This window comes from Quercus lobata, chromosome 3 (assembly GCF_001633185.2).
Source record: "Quercus lobata isolate SW786 chromosome 3, ValleyOak3.0 Primary Assembly, whole genome shotgun sequence".
NCBI classification, from domain to species: domain Eukaryota; kingdom Viridiplantae; phylum Streptophyta; class Magnoliopsida; order Fagales; family Fagaceae; genus Quercus; species Quercus lobata.
This window is the reverse complement of record NC_044906.1, coordinates 4,030,612-4,051,065: the sequence shown is the minus strand read 5'-3', so window position 1 is coordinate 4,051,065 and position 20,454 is coordinate 4,030,612. Positions and strand designations below refer to the sequence as shown.

Below are 20,454 nucleotides of genomic sequence, written 5' to 3'. Positions count from 1 at the left end.
CGATTCCAAACTTGAATGTTATCTTTTGTGTGACTTAATCGTGTCAAACGTTGCAATTAATATCTGGTACCTCTAATAAGCATAAAATATCAGCTAGTCCATTATATTCTAATTTATCAACACCTATTGTAACTCTAAGCAATGTTATACCACTTAATAAAATTAAAATTTTGAAAATACCTAGTGTTAGAAACACCAGTTGGTGTCAAGTAAACTATAACATTCTTCACCCAAAATTATGATTTAACTAAAAACATAAATGTTATATTCTCACAAATTTGATAGGAATGAATCTAACAAACCAAACTTGATAATTTTATATTTCCATGGATATAATTTCAGGAATGAAAGATTCCAGAAGCCAAATGGTCTCTAAATGTTTAAAAATTCAAGATTTACCTTTCACATTCCCTAAATTAGGTGGTGAATAGGTAGTTTCTCTCCAAGTGCAATGCAGAGTTTCAAGATATGGTTATAAATACCACAACAGTTTTAGAAAATAGTTCTTGGATGATCTTAGCTGCAAAGATATCTTGACTTTTGGAAAAAAACCTTGCTTATTATGACAACCAGTCACCAATTAGTCTAGCACTCAGTGCCACAATTTTATAGAGTTGATGTTTTGGAAATTATTTTGCTTATTCAAACACAGATTGGTGTTGTCGTACAAGCATGCAAAATTCTTTTTTTTTTTTAGCTGAAAATGGATTCAATGATGCTTGAATTTCTTCAAGTGTTCACCCCTTGGTCTCTAGTACCAACTTTGCTACGAACAAAACAATTAAGCCACATATGCTTGAGAATGTGAAGAATGTTCCTGACAAAAGGTAAACATAAATTAAAAGCTAAAGTGATCATATTGCAGTTTGTATCCAATATAACAACAATATTTAGAGATAAGACTAGCTTGGCATTTCCTGCTGAGCTCCAATCCATTAGAAAGTTAAAAGCATATGATACAATCCAAGAACCTAACCAGCTAACCAATGTAACAAGGCTTCCAGCTGAGCCCTTCATGTTTATGGGAAATATCTGAGACAGAATAAACTCTATTTAAGCCAACCAAAGGCCTTCATGGCAATTATTTTGATAATAAAAGATGGTGTTTCAAGTATGACAAGGAAAATCTACCTCTGACATTATAACCCAAGGAATTCCTCCCATGCCTAGTGAGAAAGATCCTGTGTACACCTGATAGCAGAACCAAACAAATAAATTCAACTTAACCAATCTTTAAACCACTAAGAATTTGGCTCAAACCAACAATTAACATCAACTGGTGTACAATGTTGGAATTGTGACCCCCAAGCCAATTGCGCCATGAATATAGATTGAGAGCTGTAATAGATGACCAAAATAAGATCATAAAAATCCACAACTTTATGTAAGACCTTCTGAAATGCTCATACTTTCAAAGCAGCAAAAACTATTTCCAAATTGCTACTAATTAATTAAATACAACCAATGGTAATGTTATTAAACAACATTCATTTTAAGAGCTTTTAAACTTAATAGGATTTTCACACTCAGAAGTACTCAAAGACCATGGATAAAATGAAGAAAGTTGGAGATAAAAGCAAAATAACATTTTTCACATGCTGTTCTTTCTTTGGATGTTTTATAAGGAAAAAAAAAAAAAAAACCCTGTCCTTGGGATAATTGCAATACCAGTACACCAACAAGTGCTAAAATTGGCGTTGTCTTGGTCCATGTTTGAAGATCATGCATAATTGAATCTTTATTCTATTAAGAAATATTCAACAAAACCGATGAAACTAGTTTTCAAGAAAAATAGGTTTTTTTGTAGAAAATACCTGCAAGAAGAATGACAATCCCACAAGCAAGCAACCTAAGCATGTTCCTGTGGCAGAAACCTATGAATATAGTGGGATTCAAAATTATTTTCATTCAACTCGATTACACAGTAGAGATTTCTTAACCTTCTTACCAATAGAAGTGGCCGCCTTCCAGATTTATCCATCAAAATTACCCCTAATGCCATCATTGGAATCTGTACAAAATCATGTAAATCACTTAAAAAGCATTAAACAGAAGCAAATGTTAGAATTCGGCAAAGAGAGTTAAGAACCTGAACAATGACCATTGCTATGGTCCCAATACTACCCCAAAACCCTGTCATTGACAAAGTATTCCTCTATTCAACTTCCATTTCTTGTTAACTATAAGTAGCATTAAATAAGGGAAAAAAAATAAGTGAAAGAAAAAAGACAATCCTTTTTCTATCAACCGTTATGAATATAGCACTTGCATAAAATGCAATTCCATTGACTCCTCCAAATTGTTGTAGTACCATCAGGCCAACTCCAACCTAACCCACTTTTATGTTAGCCAAAAAGATTAAACCTGTCTAAAAAATTAAAAAACGTGCTACAAAGATTATGATACAAAAGCTTAAAATTAGTGAATGAGCATATTTCCATTGAAATAAGTCAAGAATTCTAGCTTCAGAAAGCTGTTGAAGGGTTTCTGTGTACTCCTATAAAATGGTTTAAAAACCATGTCAATACTTGTTTCTAATCAAAATTGTTGGAAAATATTCAAGACTATGTTGAAGTATGTAATTTTTCTAGTTAAAGAGGAAACAAAGAGTTATATTCTCATTGACATTTGAAGTCCAAAATTTACTCTAATCTCAGTAGCTTCTGGAGTGATATCCGCATTCAGCCCCATAAGGTGCTGTAGAGCAGCTTCACTTTCTTTCTTTCGACCAATTTTTGCCTAAAAAAAATCATATGAGCATGTCAGTCAATGCTTGAATTTGCTTTGCCACTTTATAGCATTTAGGCATCTTAGTCAAATCACAAGTACTTGGCTAAAAAGAAGAATAATGGAAAAGGCAATAATTAGCAAAACTTTAACTCTTTTTTTTTTTTTTTAGTTTTCAAATACATCATCCAAAGAGCACCTTTTGTTAGAATATTTACGTGCGAGTGGTGTGGTTAGTTGTAAGTTGTTTAGTTAAAACTAGTGAAGTCTCACATTAGATAATAATGACAAAAGTGAGTGATTAAATATAACATAATTGAGCACGAACCCATTGGATCAAGCTTTTGGGTTAAGTGGTGTCGTGATATGTTATATTAACTCCTCAATTGGAGTCTTCCCAATGTGTTATCTTCCCAGCACCTTCCAAAAAATTCTTCTAATAAAATTTTGAATAACTCACCAGCCATCTCGGAGATTCTGGAATGAAGAATAGACCAAGAAGTTGTACTAGACATGGTATAGTTCCTGAATTAAAGAAAAAAAAGAAGAAGCCTTCCCATGAAACTACCTTCAAATGACAAGAATACAGGACAAGAGCAAGGAAGCTTACCAATCAGAGCCAAAGTTCGCCGGTTCACAAAAGCTCCAATTAGATATGTTAAGGATACCCCACAACAAATCATCAACTGTATGAGTGGCAATTAGTAGGTGAACAGGGCAATGACTTACATGGTTTCCATATTCATGAGAATTTTTCCTTACCTGATGAACAGTTGTAAGCCCTCCCCGAAGATTTTTAGGTGTTATTTCTGCTATATATATAGGTACCTGATTGCTATCGGGAACACAATTAATTTTATTGTTTACATGAAAGATAAATCAGTGAAATTGCAATCTAACAACTTACCACATAGGAAAGGAGTCCCATCCCACAACCTACCAACAGTCTCCCAAGGTCAAGCCACCAAGCACCCTTTCAACAAGCACCAAACATTTGACATAATGAAGTGAAGCTACGATAACATATCTACTTACAACAAATTAATTCTTGAATCAATTTTGTGACATAGTTGTTTCTGATCATGTATGATCATCTAAACTTTAGTTTTATGTAAAAGCAACAACAAAATTGTGATGCTGCCTCAACGATTTCCATTATCCTTATGTAAACATCTTTTCAGATAAAATGAAGGGGCTGTCATGCATGTAACATTAACATTGATGTTTGGAGCCACAAAAAACAGAGAGATGGGATTTAAAACCTTTGAGAATGCTATGGCTAGCCACCCTGCCAGTCAGAATATCTCTGAAAAGTGCATTGTTTGCCTTGCAAAACAACCAACAAATTGAAAAACTGGTGAGCTGTAGAGTTTGAACCTTAATAATACCACCAGCAATGATTCCAGGGTGAAGTACATACACCTCTTCTACCTATGTAATCTGCTATTTGGCCACTCACTATTGCACCTATCATTGCTCCAATTGTCAATATCGAACCAAAAAGTGAGTACTACAGTATAACCAAAAAATATTGAGAAAATCGTATACAAAAATGTATAAGGCAAGCAAAAGATAGTTTACGAAGCAATGCAACAAAATGGATTTTGCATAAAACAACAAGATACAACATTTCACTTCATTTTGAAACCTCAAACAGTGATTTCTCTATGAAGATCAGAACAGTATCTCCAAGTCATATAGTCCCTACTGCCAACTAAAATTATTCTCTGCACTCAAACTTTGAAATGTCATTCATCCTAAATGTTGTATGCCTTTTAATTGTATTTAACATTTCTCTAAATCATAGTTGAACTTTATTCTAATTTTCAGATCAGAAAAACACAAGCTAGGTGATGAACCGTGTCTGTGATATTGCCATGCGGACATGATTTTCTGAACATAACCTTTCTTCTTTTTCCATGTAGTAGAGCTCAAATAGTGGTATCTTCACATGAAGATTTGTTGTCATAAATCACCATAATCCCAGACAATAGAAGCATAAACACTGAAATTTATACAAAATTTCAGTGAAATTAATATAGAAATGGAAAAAATGGTTAAAATAATGTTTTATTCATAGGAGAAGATGTTTCCAGAGCAAGATAGTTCAAGTGCTTAAAAGTGTTCTAAAGTGCTTAAAAGTGTTTTAAACCCACCTCTGCCACAGTAAGACCCAGGTCATCCAGGATTCCAGACTGAGCAGGTGATGAATATCCCACCTACAAAATCAATTATACACCATTTTCAGTTCAGTAGTCAGCATATCAAACGTCTAGGCATCCCACATAGAAATACCCATTCCATTTATTGTCTTATTCAGTTATTCTCTCCAATGTTACAAAAACACTTCCTGCAATCTATTGACAAATCTATACCTCAATCATTTAGATGCATTTGTATGTAAAATCCCTATAGCGTTCAACTAATATATTTTCTATCATGACCTAGTAGCATAGAAAACATTGTGACTCTTCAAACTGTAGTGAAGATTCAGAAATTAATAATTCTTCATAGAATTTGAGTTCTCTACAGATTTGCAAAATTTGGCACTCATCATAAACACATCAAAATCTTTGCAGACAATATCCTTGGACCAAGGACCATGTGGACTAGAGAGAGTGTGGACCACTCTATGCTAAAGTAAAATTTCACTTACAGCTATGCCAAAAACATAGGAACCAGAGACAGCAACCAAAGTGCTAAGCACAACCACACCTGTGGCTAAGGAAGATCCACTCTGACTCTCACCACCATCATCACAACCAGTAGTGTTGGCACAAGCATGGTCACCACTACTAGTACCACTGCCATATAGTTGATGGTGTTCTTCTTTGGCAACTAGAGGAGTTGATAGCTCTCCTTCTTCAATGCTTTCTCTGCCCATCTCTTTGGATGGCAAAGAAATGGTATGTATAAAAGTATGAATTAAAACTTCAATTTGTGTTTCAAACACACACAGGAAGAAACGAAGGAGAGTGGAGTTTCTGAGTTTGAAGGATAGAGATATTGAGTTAGAGAGAGTGGAGATGAAGTGTTGAGGGGGGACCCACGTGGGGTTCATCATTGGACACTTTTGTCGGTATTTATTTAATTTTATTGTTGGATGTGATGCTATCTTTGTCCTTGTCCTCTTTATTACAGATTGTGATAAGTGCCGGTAGTTTCACCATATCATGTTGGTGCTTGAATAAAAAAAATTATTAAAAAAAGAGTTAAAAATTGAAGTACTAAAAATATTTGTGTGAGAATATCCTCTGATCTTTTTTTATTTATTTAATTTTTTAAAATTTTTATTTCTATAAACCTCTAATCTAATTGGACAGCCCATATCAGCACTGGCTGATTTGCTCTGCTCCAAATTTGCAATTGAGGCAGCCGGTCTAGTGTCTAGCCTTTGTTTCTACCCCTAACTCATGAGATGGCTTTGAAAAATTCCTATTACAACTTATTACATGAACCTTTAAATGCTTATCGACAGATAAATTGCCACATGAACATATTCAAATTTTGATTAAGTGATTAAATTCATTTTTTTCCACCCACCACTTTTGACCTGAGTTACTTCATATAGGAGTGGTTTTCAACCGATTGTGTTATTCTTGGAGTTATCAACCTTTTAAAATTAAAATTTGGAAATCTAGTTTTTGGGATAAAAATGATAATTTATGAAAAACTTATTACACTATTTTCTATTTATAAGTTCAATAAAAAGTAACCAAGTTATATTACAAAATTAGCAATTTGCCACACTGTGGTGGTTTTCTGTGATATTCTTAGATTTTAGATGGTTAGCTTTTCTTCTAAGTGATTAATTATGAGTTTTCATATACGTATCTTTCTCTTTTACTTTTATATATCCATGTCTAAACTTCAAACTAACATCTCCCCTTTTTTATTATTATTTTTTTTTCTTGTAGTCACAGCTACTAGGGTGTCAAGAGCGAATGCTGAAGTTCTATTGTAATATATCATTGATTGCCTATGAAACAATTGTGGCTAAAACGTAAACTTTTATAATTATTATTGCCAATGGAGAGTCCATATTTTATTACTTGGATATGGCCCAACTTTGTTTTAATAAATCCGCTGATAATCCAACTTTTTTGGGTTTTAGGCCTAGCTAAGTTATTATAATTAAGCCTATATGACTTGGAAGTGGGGGGCTTCTTAGAAAAATAATCTCATTATGTATAATTATTAAAAATAACATTGGGAAGAAACTATTCCTAAGAATAGTTTAATTTCTTTTTAAAAATTGTGTTTTGAAAACACGATTTTAAGTATTAAAATTTTAAATTTTGCACAAAATTGTATTTTTGAAACAAGATTTCAGTGCAAAATGTATTATAATTGAAATTGTGTGTAACTTTTAAAGAGGTTATTCTTTCAAATAATTTTATCACAAGGCTATTTTTAATTATTAATAAAAAACGAATAATATTATTTTGGCGAAATTATATTGTTAATCTCTAAAGTTTACCCTATGAGGGTAATTAGTCTCTCAAGTTTCAAGAGAGTGCTATTAGTCTCTTAAGTTTAAAAAAATGACTATTGTTGGTCCTTTTGTTAGTTTTCTTGCCTACGTGTCTAACAAAACAATAATGTAACAATTTTTTTTTTTTAATTAAAAAGTTACACATGACCACCATCTCACAATTTGAGTTGTCAAAAATTTTTTAACAGATTAGACTTATCCCAATACTCAAATAACCCAAATCCCTTTCACCAAAACCTCAATGTCAACCTCCATTGCAATAACGACAACCAAATTTCAAATCAAAATTTGAAATTGGAAAAAATGATTTCTTTCATATAGTTTTGGATCTTTCATGTAATATCAGGGCTTTTTGAAGCCAATTCATTCTTTTATATAGATATGGATATTTTATGTTGCTAGTAAAGTATCATCATGGGGTTGATGTAGTTTTTGTCAGGAGTTGTGGCGTTTAGCAATGGGATTTGGATTTTGCGATTAAGTCTTCTGTAGTTGTGGCTTGATATTTGGAATTGCTATGGAGGTTGGTATGGAGCTTCTACTTAAAGGGATTTGGGTTGTTTGGGGATTGTGAGTTAGTGAAGAAAGCTAATAGAAGGACCAATACCACTCATTTTTTAACTTTTTTTTTAATTGAAATGTGAGAGAAAGTGAATTGCGAAGTGTAAGAGCAGGGTGGAAATGGTAAAAACGGATTGCAAACCAATGGCAGACGTGAGCAGACCAATGCACTCAAGGTATATTAGGATTTTCATACCAGTGAACTATAAGTTTTTTTTTTTTTTTGATATACAGTGAACTATAAGTTGGTAAATTCATTGCGCTCGTTATTTTAATTGCTTGATTTTTGGACACATGATTTTACCATATACTTGTTTTTAGCATTATTGTTATGGTTAGCACCTATGGTGAGTGATGATAAGTTTATTAATTTGTATAGGGAATTCTAAAAGTTTTGTACACGTATGGATTGACTTGTCATATTCTCTCATGATTGAATATTTGAATTCCATGAATTGATTCCACAAATGTATCCACCAAGATAGGACAGGAGTCCCATCCCACAACCCGCCAACAGTCTCCCAAGGTGAAGCCACCAAGCATCCTTTCAACAAGCATAAAAAAAACATTTGAATACACAATATTTTCATAATACTTTCATAACAAATTATAGATGGTAAGTTGTTATTAGTTTTAATTTAAATACACAACTTAAATTACTTTTTTGTCCACCTATAACAACTAATAATAACCTAACATTTAAGACTTGTAGGGTGGGTTTGGATACCACTTATTTTGCTGAAAACTGAAAACAATAAAAAAATTACTGTTCACCTGTGGATTACTGTTCATTTGCCTTAATGCACTATTCATGTCCCATGAACAGTGCAAGAGGCATTGGTCTAAAAAAAAAAAAAAAAAAAAAAAAACACAAACGCTGGACGCGCATTAGTGCTATCCAAACACTGCTGTAGTGAAAGTGATGTGAAAATAGTGGATGTAACATTTCTCTAGACAAAATCAACTCTCATACCATGTTTTTTGATAATTTAATAATTAAAAAAAAATAAAAGACAATAAGAGACTCAAACTTATTCTTTTTTTTTCTTTTTTAATTTGAAATGAAAATTTATATGTCACTGAATTACAAAATTTTAGCAACTTTCATACAATTTATAAGATAAAGGATATAAAAATTTAATTTAGGTTTAAGACTTGGAGATATCTATGAATTAAATAATTTGGAATTGCGACTCAAAATAAAATGAATACAAACATATGGTTCTCGTAAAGAAAAGGAAAAATGATAAAGAAAAGTAAAAGATGGAAGAGAGATTCGGTCATGATTAAGAAAATAGGAGGAAAACATAAAAATACATGAAAATGAAGGAAAAAAAATAAATAAATAAAGAACTAAAGAATAAGAAAACAGATGAAAAAGAAAAAGGATTAAAGGGTTAAAGAGAAAAAGTAAAGGACATGGAGTTAAGCAGAAGAAAGAAAGAGTTCCTACGAGGTCGTTTAATTTGCTTAATGAAAGAAAGCAAAACAGTGCATCGGCGTCGTTCTATAAAAAACCCTTAAGGGTAGCACTTGACAAGCAGCTGAGAAGAAACGCTGCAGTTTTGTTAAACTATTATTACAATATTTAGTTGCTTCCAGCTTTTTTTTTTTTTTTTGGATTCTCTAGTTGCTTCCAGCTTAAAGAGGCCCTCCAAGATTGGAATATGACATTCAATAATGTTGAGCACACCTTGAACAGTATCAAATATTTGCTTTTACGATCCTTGTATGATTAGATGACTGTAATAAACAGTATCCAATACTCGTTACTTTTTATCGCTCTTCTCAAGTTTAGATTGTAACCCTATGATGTAGCCTCATAGTGTACTTGTTTGTTTCTGTAATTAACTTATTACTAATCAAAAGAAGTTTTCCTTTAGATCATCCAATAATAAGATAAGAAAAAAAAAAAAAAAAAAAACAGTAAACTATAATGAAGATAAAAACATTAATTAGTAACACAAACGTCATGATAAATAAAGCTAATTAATCCATGCTATGTTTAATATGAGGTCATCAGGTCCGTAAAAGCAAAATGTAAAGTTAGAAGTTAAAATAAGATGTAGCTGTGTTATTTAGTGACATTCACAATGTAAATGAAGATATGTGAAAAAGAATAGTACACTTGACCAACTACAACCAGTAAATAATTGGTGGGAAAGGAAAGCTTTATAATAAGCATAAAAAAATTATATATATATGTAAAATGCATAGTAATGAAGGAAACATACACTTTACTTTCCAAAACTAACACCCCTTTTGCAATCAATTTTTTCAATTAAGACTCAGTTTCAAAGAATTGTATCAAGTACCCCATAAATCAGGGAAAAAAATATACAAAATCTATGCGTGATACATCTGGTGACATGGCAGTTTAGTACATGTGGCATATGCCATATCAAACATTTATGTTAAAAAATAAGAAAAAAAATGCAATAGATTTAATTAGAAAACTTAATTAGAAAACTAAGAAAATAAAAATTTTCTTATTTTTAGTTGACAAGCCAAGTGTACTAAATTGCCATCTCATTATTTGTGTTAAGGGTAATTTATGCATTTTTCATATTTGAATGCTCTAAATTGTGTGAAAACACAAAAGCTGTTCAAACCCCAAGATAAAAATTACGGCTCGATAGATTTTACTCTAACTTATACTAATTTTGAAAAAGAGTAGAAGCAAGCGGATGAACAAATAAACTACTCTAAGCCATAAACAATATAACACAGCAGTAATAAGAAAGCTAAAAGAGTAGGGAAGAAGGATGCAAACACAAAGACAACACAGCGATGTGTTATCGAAAAGGAAACTGAAGTCCTCGGCGTAAAACCTTTCCGTCGCCCTCCAAGCGGTAATCGATCCACTAGACAATCAGTTGGAATATATGGGTTAGCAAGAGACCCTCTAAGCTTAATCTACCCGATGTACCTAAGCGCTCCAAGCTCCTACTCCAATAAGGCTTCTCGGAACCGTGTCTTGTCTAGCTCTCCGAATCCTGCAACAAGCACCATGTTGCATCTGCCATCCTTGGCTTCTTCCAATGCTTCCCAGCAGCACCAAAACCTTACTTGGCACTCTGAAAAGGTGTGGTAAGTGTTTGGGCTATCAACCTCTAAATGATATGGAATTGGAGAGGTAGGAGTTGAGGAAATCCACAAGCAAATGTGTAGAGATATGTGGGTATAGCAATCTCTAACTCTCAAGGTTTTTGACTAAGGTTTTCTCTCAGAAGCTCTCTACAACAATTGTGGGTAATGTGAGTATATATAGTGTGGGTACAGAAAGTGTGTATCAGATAGTACAGACTGGCAGAACAAAATGTTTCGCAGGTGTCTCGCAGGAAGGCCTTACCCGCGAGATACTCGCAAAACATAGCTGTCTCTATCTGTCCTCACTCTTTGCATTTCAGTCATGTGCAGGGCACATGCTTCATTTCGTAGGATGCTTAGTCGCAAGCTACCCACAAAAATTCTTGTCTTCAATAGCTTGAGTCTTCACACACTCTCTCTCTATCACAAAACCCTTACAATTACATCCCACAATAAATACAGAGTACAGCAAATTGAATGAAATTACAATCAAATTTGGCACGAAATAAAGCCAACAAAACACCTAGTTGTAAATTATAACTTTACAATCTCCCCCTTTGGCTATTCCGTGACAAAACCCCTAAAACATACTCTAGACTTAAACATGAGATTGAGAATAGTGGCAAAACTCACTCACACTTAATCTAGAAGCTGTGAAGTACTTGCATGTATATACCTGTAACCTGAAACACTTGCACACAAACAAAACTTTCATTAAGCTTATGACAAGTTGAATACATGGAACGTATATGAGCAAGTAAAATGCGATCAAGTTTGTAAACATAATATAAACATGTAAGCATATCTTGATCATACAAGAACAGTCATTAAAGAATGACTACAATGAACATTTAACAAGTAAATGCTCATCCGGACATGCAATGCAATGAAGATCACTCACAAGGATCAACTGCATGTCCAACACACAGCCAATGCAAAATACACGAAGTATTTGCATCTAGGAATAAGATCCTACTAGGGTACAAATGTGAAGTACTTAAGATATAATAACAATATCTTAAAAGTAAAAAAATGCTACAAAGCATTGAGATAAACCAAAACATACTGAATATAAGACTAAAATTAAAATAGAGTACTAAAGCTTTAAATGAAAGCAGTAAACACAGTAAACCAAACAATAGTTACTATCTTCTCTTCCCCCTATCACTGCACTCCCCTATCACTACACTCCCCTTAACAATGACACCATCTCCCCCTTTTGTCATGGAATAGCTAGTCTTCATGTTCCTCTAGCTTCCTCTAAATTTGGTCCGGTTGAGTCTGGAGAGATGTGAACTTGGTGTCGAAATGAATGTGTTGGGAGTGCATGATGGTAGCTAGTTCGGATATTTTGGTAGTAATCTCTTGGAGAGTAGCCATGATGTTGTCTAGCTGTTCATCATAAACATGGGATGTAGAGCTTGAGCTTCCCTAAGTAGCATGACTTTCTTGCTTGTTATTCTTCTTAGTGTGACTCATGCTTGCATGGAGTGTGCTTTGGCAAAACATTGTATACTTTCCTTCTTACCGTTTTTCTTTTCTGTCTTATTTTTTATGCTAAAGGTAGGTTTTAATTTATGAAATAAGCTATAGTTGGATGGTACCCAATTAGTTGTGGTGAAACTGTACTTTTGGCTTAGGTGGTATTCCTATATCTTCTTAGTTTGATTTTCAATATTTATGTAGTTTTGTATAGTGCTTTATTTCCCTTTGTACACTCTGTTTACCTGTCTTCTTTTTTTCTTTTTTTTTTTTTTTTTTTTTTTTTTTTTTTTTTTTTTTTGTTGTGCCTCTTTTTCATTTCCAATAAAGTTTTACATCTACCAATCCAAAAAAAAAAAAATTGAGGGAGCTAACTCAACTAAGTCCAATCCCTGACTCGGGTGTGTTTACAAGAATAGGAGAGGAGAGGAAAGATGAGAAATGGGGTGGGGAGTTACCCTTCCCCTATTTGGATGTTTTGAGGGAAAGAGGATTTAAGGGGATTTCATAATATCATGAGTTGAAGCTGATCTTCTTTCAGACTTTGTTTGAATGGACAAATACTTTGGGTGTTCTTACTTTATTGATTTGTGGTTGAAAGCCACTACAATTGGGAGTTTAGCCATGCCCACTTCCAAAGTAGTATTGTAGTTGTAGATTGCTCAGGGAAGAAGCTGAGAATTGCAAACTGAAAACATTACTACTTAAAGTGAAATCATAGCACCCTGAAAGCTTGGATTATATTTATGGTCATTGAAAGTATAAGATATTGTCTTTTTGCCACTCATATAAAATCATAACTTTTTTGTTCTTTTGTTAATTACTTTATTTATTGATTAGCTGTAAAGGTGACTGTCAAACACAATACTAGATCTTTGTAAAATTGATGAAACTACTTTACTGTGAGACCCAGCATATATGGATTTATATTTTTATTGAATTAGTTCTCCAAATGTGTGCTAAGTGTTTATTAGGTAGAATTTGGTTATATAGATGATTCACGAAAATCCTTAATTGTAATTTGAGATGTGACTAACATTTTTCTTGGACTATGATAAATGGTATTTAAAAATTTTATTTTGTAGATGATGCAAAGACACATTTATTTATTCATTTAAGGATCCATATGAGAATTTGTTTGGGAGTTTTTTAGACATTACCATCATCTTCATTCTTCATTCTTCATTGTCAATTTTTTTATTTTTTTTAAATAATACAATTATTATACTAAGTGAGGGAGGGAGACTCGAACCTTTGTTTTTCGCTTTTATGAGATAAGATATTCTCTCTAAGTTACAAAGCTCTTAGCATTTTTCACTGTCAGTTAACATCTTTGAGAGATAGAAAACGAAAATCCCAATACGTTTGTGAACCTATCCTGTAATATTAGAACATAAAAGACTATAATTCGAACCAAGCAGGAAGGCCAAGTGAGTATACTATGTAGTGTGCACCATTATGGAACTGTTCAAAATTATACAACTTCATTGCTTTGCATGCAGCAGCTATAATTAATATTTATGCACGTTTTGGTATAATCAAAGCTACCCTGAGATTTCATTTGGGAGGAGAAATTTTAAAAAAAAAAAAAAAAAAAAAATTGCAAAGTGTGCTTCTTTCAGTTTTCTTTTAGGGTTCTCACATGTCCAATTAAGCATTTTGTTAACTTTGGTATGAATTTTTCATGTTTACTCAAAGTGAAAGAAAATATTTTATTTGAAATGGTTGAGATTTAAGGAGCTGTTGTTGCTGTTGATATCAATGACGATCTCTACCAATTTTTGTTGCATCAATATTGGTAATCTAAAACTTGACCAGTTTGTGTTTTTAAATTAACCTACTTCCTATAGAAAAGATGGTTTTTAATCTATTCTATATATTTATTTTATTTTGTTGAAGTGTTTGAGTTTGATTTAAACAATTTTCTTCTATCTTTCCATGTCTAACTGCAAAGGTGCAATGAGAGTTAAAGATGTGTGCATCGTTTTCAAAATTACTTGCGATGAGCGAAACATAAAAGAGTGAGTTTATCTTCATTCCCATGAAGTTCTCTTTTCTCCTCTATTTGATGTTAATAGTTTTAGAACTAATCCCATTTAAATTTGATGATTTGTCTACACAAATCTGATGGACTATTTTGTGCATTTTTACAGATCTTGACTCAATATTGTTCAAAATCCTGAATTCCTTGATGTGTGCTCTAGAAAATTTTAATTTGAAAGTCAGATTACTTTGAAATTTTCATAGGATTTACTAAGATGTTCAAGTTTATTATCTATGTCTCTTCCCATTTCGCACTTTTTGTTTTTGTTTTTTTTTTTTTTTTTTTTTTTTTTTTTTTTTTTTTTTTTTTTTTTTGGGGTGAATGATCTTAATCTATTTAGTGGATTGCATTGCATTGTTGTTGACTACAAGTATTTTTTACATGGGTTACCCGTGGACTTTGATTATCATAATTGGGTATTATCTTAAAAACACTCTCTTTCTTTTCATATCATGTGTGCAAGTTTGTATTTTTTAAAAAAATAATTTCGGTTTGGTTATTAAGAAAGTGTAGGGATATAATACATATGATAAGTTTTGGATTTTTAGTTAGTATGTTTGGGATTCAAGCATCTTTATATAGTTGTTTGGGCTAAAGTTTAACAGGGATGGTGAAGGCTCAGTGTGCTAGGATGATGCCTTTGAGAAGAGGTGATGAATTCCTAAAAAAGATGAGAAGCTGACAATTTACAACTTTACATTAAGCAACATGGCATTTGGAATTGCAGTTAGAATCCAAAACCTTATGGTAGGAAACATGTAAATGTTCAATTTCAATGAATAAAAACTCAAGTCATAAAATTTTCATGGTTGCTTGCAGTTGTTCCTTTGAATGATTATTTGATTTAAAGTTTTCTTTCAATCTTTTCTTTTAGGTTTGGTAAGGTTTGGGAAGAGTCGTTTACTTATCCAAAAAATGTCTGGGAAGAGTTGTAGACTTTTTTGGATGAATTATGTGGAAACTTTTGCAAATAAGAGGAAACTATACTCAAGCTTTATGAAGTTTTATTCATTTGAAAACTATTTTATCAAATTTAGTTTGTTAAATTTTGATTAAGATGAATGGATAATTCAAAACAATGAGTACACTTATTTTTAATTTGATCCTTTTAAATGTTGTTACACACAATATATTTATATATTGATTGTTGCATCATTATTATATGATAAAAGTCTTTCCAGGTATCATTTGGCTGCCACATATTAAAACCCTAAAACTTAATACCACATGCAAAACATGTATAAACTTCAACATCAATGATCTACCAGCGGTGATTAAAGCTTGCAAGGTGTTCCATAAGTATTATGAAATTAGCAAAAAACTTGGTAAAATTGTCAATGTCTGTCTAGGTTTTGTGCAAATGTGATTTTTACTTGATATCGCTTGCTAAAAACGAATGGGAGGATTGCCTTTGTTATTGCAGTGGTTCATCTTGAATTGGCTTGAGTTTTCACTTTTTATTTTATTTTTCAAATATTATTAAAACTATGATAGTTCATGTAAAATTAAAAAGCTTTAATGTATAAACTATACTTTCATAAGATTTTCCCGTGCATCGCACGAGTTAGCGACTAGTTTATTTAATGAAGGAGCCGCGCGTAGTAGGGATGTGCAAAGGGGGAGGCAGAACACACGGTAATTCAGTACCAATTCCTATTTCTTGAGATGCCTTAACTTGCAAAATTTGGGAAACTGTCACGCCCCAAACCCGATACTCAGATTTGTGACCATGACCGGCATGCTAATATCAAGCCTAAACCTGATATTAACAAGAACCACTTAACTTTTACAAAACTTTTATCGAAAGCTTTCCTTTTCTTTTCAATCCTTGTTTCTTTACTTAAATTATATAACCTTTGACTTGACATTCAGAGCATCTACATTATACTCCAAAGAATAACATAATCCACCAATCATTTAATTTCCACACTTTTACATAATACATAGCTTGATACTTTAAGGTATACACAACTTTCAATTGATCCTAAAATACACAATAACTATAAAGCTAAACGTCAGAATGCTAATTTAGGATCTATACATATCAAACTAAAACCAGCTCCTTTCAAAACTCGACTAAGGCTCCCTCTGCTCCAAAATAAAACCTGCTAACTGAAAGAGTGGAAGGGGTGAGCTACACAGCTCAGTAAAGGTAAGATATATGAGAATTCAATAAGGATGCATGTAAATCAAATCATTTCATTCTATGCATAATCAAATAGGAGAACAGCTTTCCATGCATAGTATTTTATACTATTTAGAATAATAACTTATACGCTTTTCATAGGAAAATAATTGTTCTCCCTTTTCTTATCAGAATAATATTACCAAAACCTTTCGGATTAAACTTCTTTCATTTCCTACAAAGTTGCCATACACATATTCTCATTACAAGATAATTATTTTAACTTAAATCAGATAATTGGCAACTTTGTATTAAACTAGAAACATCTTGACTAATAAGAAAACTTTTCTTTATAAACTTCTTCTCATAGAATACTATAACTTTCATGATCATAAAACTTAACGTTTCATAAAAAAACAGATATCTGATAACTTTTAAACATAAACTTGTACTTTCATTAGAAACTTTATCTTTATAGCACAACAGAACTTCATAAACTTTTATCTTTAATGAACAGCTTCCTTTTCATCAGAAACTTCTTATTTTCATGAGAGCTTTTAACTTTTCATAATGCATTTAAACAAAAGAATTCTCTCATGATTTATAACATAACATAGTTGTTCATAACATATTGGTTAGTCCATGTCTGATAAGCTGTACAGAGAAGGCCTCATCACATTTGGGTGCCCCCGTGTGCATGATATTGTCCCCTTTGGGAGGCCTGATGGCACATCCCCTCCAGGTTTTGTTCCTCCCCACCGTCCGTACACATTGGGGAGAAGGCCTTAATCAGATTAGAGTTACGGGCAACCCCATTTCCTCTACTTTAAATGGCCTAGAGTTACGGACAGCCCCATTTCCTCTACTTTAAATGGCCAAACAGATAACATTTTTTCCATGGAAAGCCAGTAATTAACCCCTACTGGCTGAGTTCAAATTATCAGAGGACATAACCCGAAAACATTTCATACTTTTACATCATACTGAAACTTCTTATTTTGCATAACATTTCGTAATAATAACATTTCCATTCTTTTCTTTAAACATCATGTTCGTGGAATCAATAATAGCATCAATATGCTGAATCATATACATAAGGTTTCGAAAGCTCACAAACATATCTTTGTCAGAATAATGATTACATGCCATATCTCTAATCAAAAATATTTTAATGCATAATATACTTTAAAATAACCTCATGACTTACCAAATGCCCATATAACTTATCCCTTACCTGAAAGCAGAGGAACCGAGAGCCTAAAGTCGAAGGAGGTTAGACTTGGATACTGGTAACACCTAAACCATAAATCAAAACTTATTACTATCCATAATTCTTTACCATAAACTTCACATTCATCTCAAAGTCTATCTCTTAGAATTAAGGAAATCCTAATCCCACCTCAACGAGGTTCCCACAAACAAAAATACATTCATCAACAACAAGTACAAAATCCTAGAGAAACCAACATTCTTATATTAATCCCATATCTCTAAAAAAGTTAACCTTATTTCAAAATGTGCTTTAAGGTTAGGGCAATAATGCATGCATAAATATAAAATCTTTTAAGCATGATCATGTAACTATATAGATTCATATGATAACATACAACACGTCGGGCAAAACAGCTTCATACATACAACCATCTCATGGTTTACAACCCCTTCCTTTGGGTACTAAACCTCAAAACAAGTTACACAAAATTACTCTATAATCGAAAAATACCAAAAGATAAGCATATTAAATTATAGCTCAAAACATTCACCCTAACTTGATAATTAAATCCATAAAGTTAGGCATGTCCCTTACTATTCACTGTTCTATTCCAGCAGCATAGGCTCCATTTGTAAAATACAAACGGGCTACTCAAACACATCCAATTGTCATGAAATTTTACATAACTACTCCCCCATATGTCCAGTATATACCATAAAAATTTCGGAGTCAAAGCATAAACCCATGATTTACTAAAAATCACGCAAGACAGCATACTCAAATCTGTCCTGTCAGAAATTCATGCAACTTATAAATTAAACCATTATTTTTATGTTCATCCAAATGCTGTGAGACCAATTCAATAACAACCACAAGTGTCTTAGGTTTCATAAGAATTATCCCTAGCATCCAAATTCACTCTATACAATTTAATACATAATTTTCTTGTAGTAAGCATCAAATCTGTCACAGAGACAGCTTCAGTACATAATCTTACAAAATCATCAACAAATAGCAATAGGTCTTAATTTAATTTGGGTATTTTTATACCTATAATTAACATACTAAAATATGTTATTAAACATTAAATAAACCATAATATCATCAAACCTTCAAATCACTAAAACAGAATCACCAATTCAACTTCCAAAAACAGAGCAGAGAACAAAGAGGGAAAGTAAGCAAACAATTATACTATCCAAATACACAAAATCAGATGAGGTTTAATTACTTACCCACACACTTTGAAGATGAAACCTTAAGGCTAATTGTTTAATTTCTTCTTTAAAGAAACTAGAATTTTTGGTGAGGAAGGAAGGGAGAGATGTTGCCGTGTAAGGAGGGAAGAAGAAAGAACAAAGAAAGGGGAAATAGAGAAAGAAGAAAAGCAGCTGCTGGACTTCAGGAGCAGCCAAGAAAATTAGAAAAGTAGGAAGACTTTTGGGGCTTGGATACGTGTATGGCTAGGGAAAAACAAATATCTCACCCACTTTTTCCAATTTTCTTGCATTCACACTTTTATATATATATATATATATATATATAAAATCTTTGCATTCACACTTACTTTTCTACAAAAATAATATCACTTTGCATATATATATATATATATATATATATATATATCTCACAACTTAACCACCTAATATAGTTTTGTACATGCTAAATATATTTTATAATACAAATAGTCATTTCAATTATTTATAATCTTTACAAATTCTTATTCAATAACATTATAAAATAATATGTTCATTAAATACTTTGTAAGTAAGTGGCTTAAAATATTAATCATACTTAACCACTTAAACATATAGTTTAATTATAAAAATTGGATTGGGGTGTTACAGAAACCGTGTTAAATCACAACAAAATATTGATAAGCTTTCTTCTTTTGTTTCTATTGCCTTTCTTTCAAAAGATAAAGAGAGGGGGTGGCGGAGCAAAAAATTGGATTTACATACTGACCTCAGTACCTATGTCCAATACAAGTGCTTGTAGATGAAAGATATAGCTTGGACGCTAGGAAAGACTCTTGATAATATAGTAGGCATGAGGCCCAGCAAAAGATGCCATAACGAGCTGGGGAGCGTAGTTAAATGAAATGCTTTACATTGCTCCCATGTATTAAAATGACACAAGATTTTCCAAGACGCAAGAGAATATCTCTCTAAGTGCTTTAGCTTGAGTGATGGGCCAGAAATTTTGAAATTCATCACATGTGACATAGATACATATAAGGATTCAAGAAGTGGGCAAGCAGATAAAATGTATTCAAGAGCTTCTCCAGTGACCTCAACAGAGTAGAGATGAAGTTCAGTTAATGAATCAAGTCTGTAATTACGAAGCATTGGAGGCGTAAGAGTGTATGGCCTGTTATTTAAAGCCCAGTTACATGTGCATATCAAATGAAGCCTTTGAACACTCTTTTGAAATGCAAAGCTTATCCAACTATCAAGGACCTGTCTTACATCTTACATATACATATAGATTAGGTTAGAGTAGAATTTTTATCTTGTATCAAAAAAAAAATACTAATAATTAATGTAAATTAATAAAATATTTTAATTAATGTAAATTATTTAAAATATACATATTAATTAATGTAAATTAAGAAATTATTTTACTAGTATCATGGAAACTATAGTTATTTTGGTGACTTGAAACTTTACTTAGAATGAATAAACCATGAGACAAAATTATATAATTGTTTGATCCAA

At 32.3% G+C, this 20,454-nt stretch overlaps 1 long non-coding RNA gene and 1 pseudogene across 1 annotated transcript; both read right to left on the bottom strand.

Annotated features, from left to right (window-relative positions):
- Positions 1–638: 638 nt before the first annotated feature.
- Positions 639–5,680, bottom strand: LOC115980133 (annotated as a pseudogene).
- A 10,580-nt stretch (positions 5,681–16,260) lies between these two features.
- LOC115981738 lies at positions 16,261–19,176 on the bottom strand. The gene is made up of 3 exons (XR_004089442.1): positions 18,973–19,176; positions 17,759–17,820; positions 16,261–16,511 (listed from the first exon to the last, which is right to left on the bottom strand). It is a non-coding gene; the product is annotated as an uncharacterized LOC115981738 (long non-coding RNA).
- Positions 19,177–20,454: the final 1,278 nt, after the last annotated feature.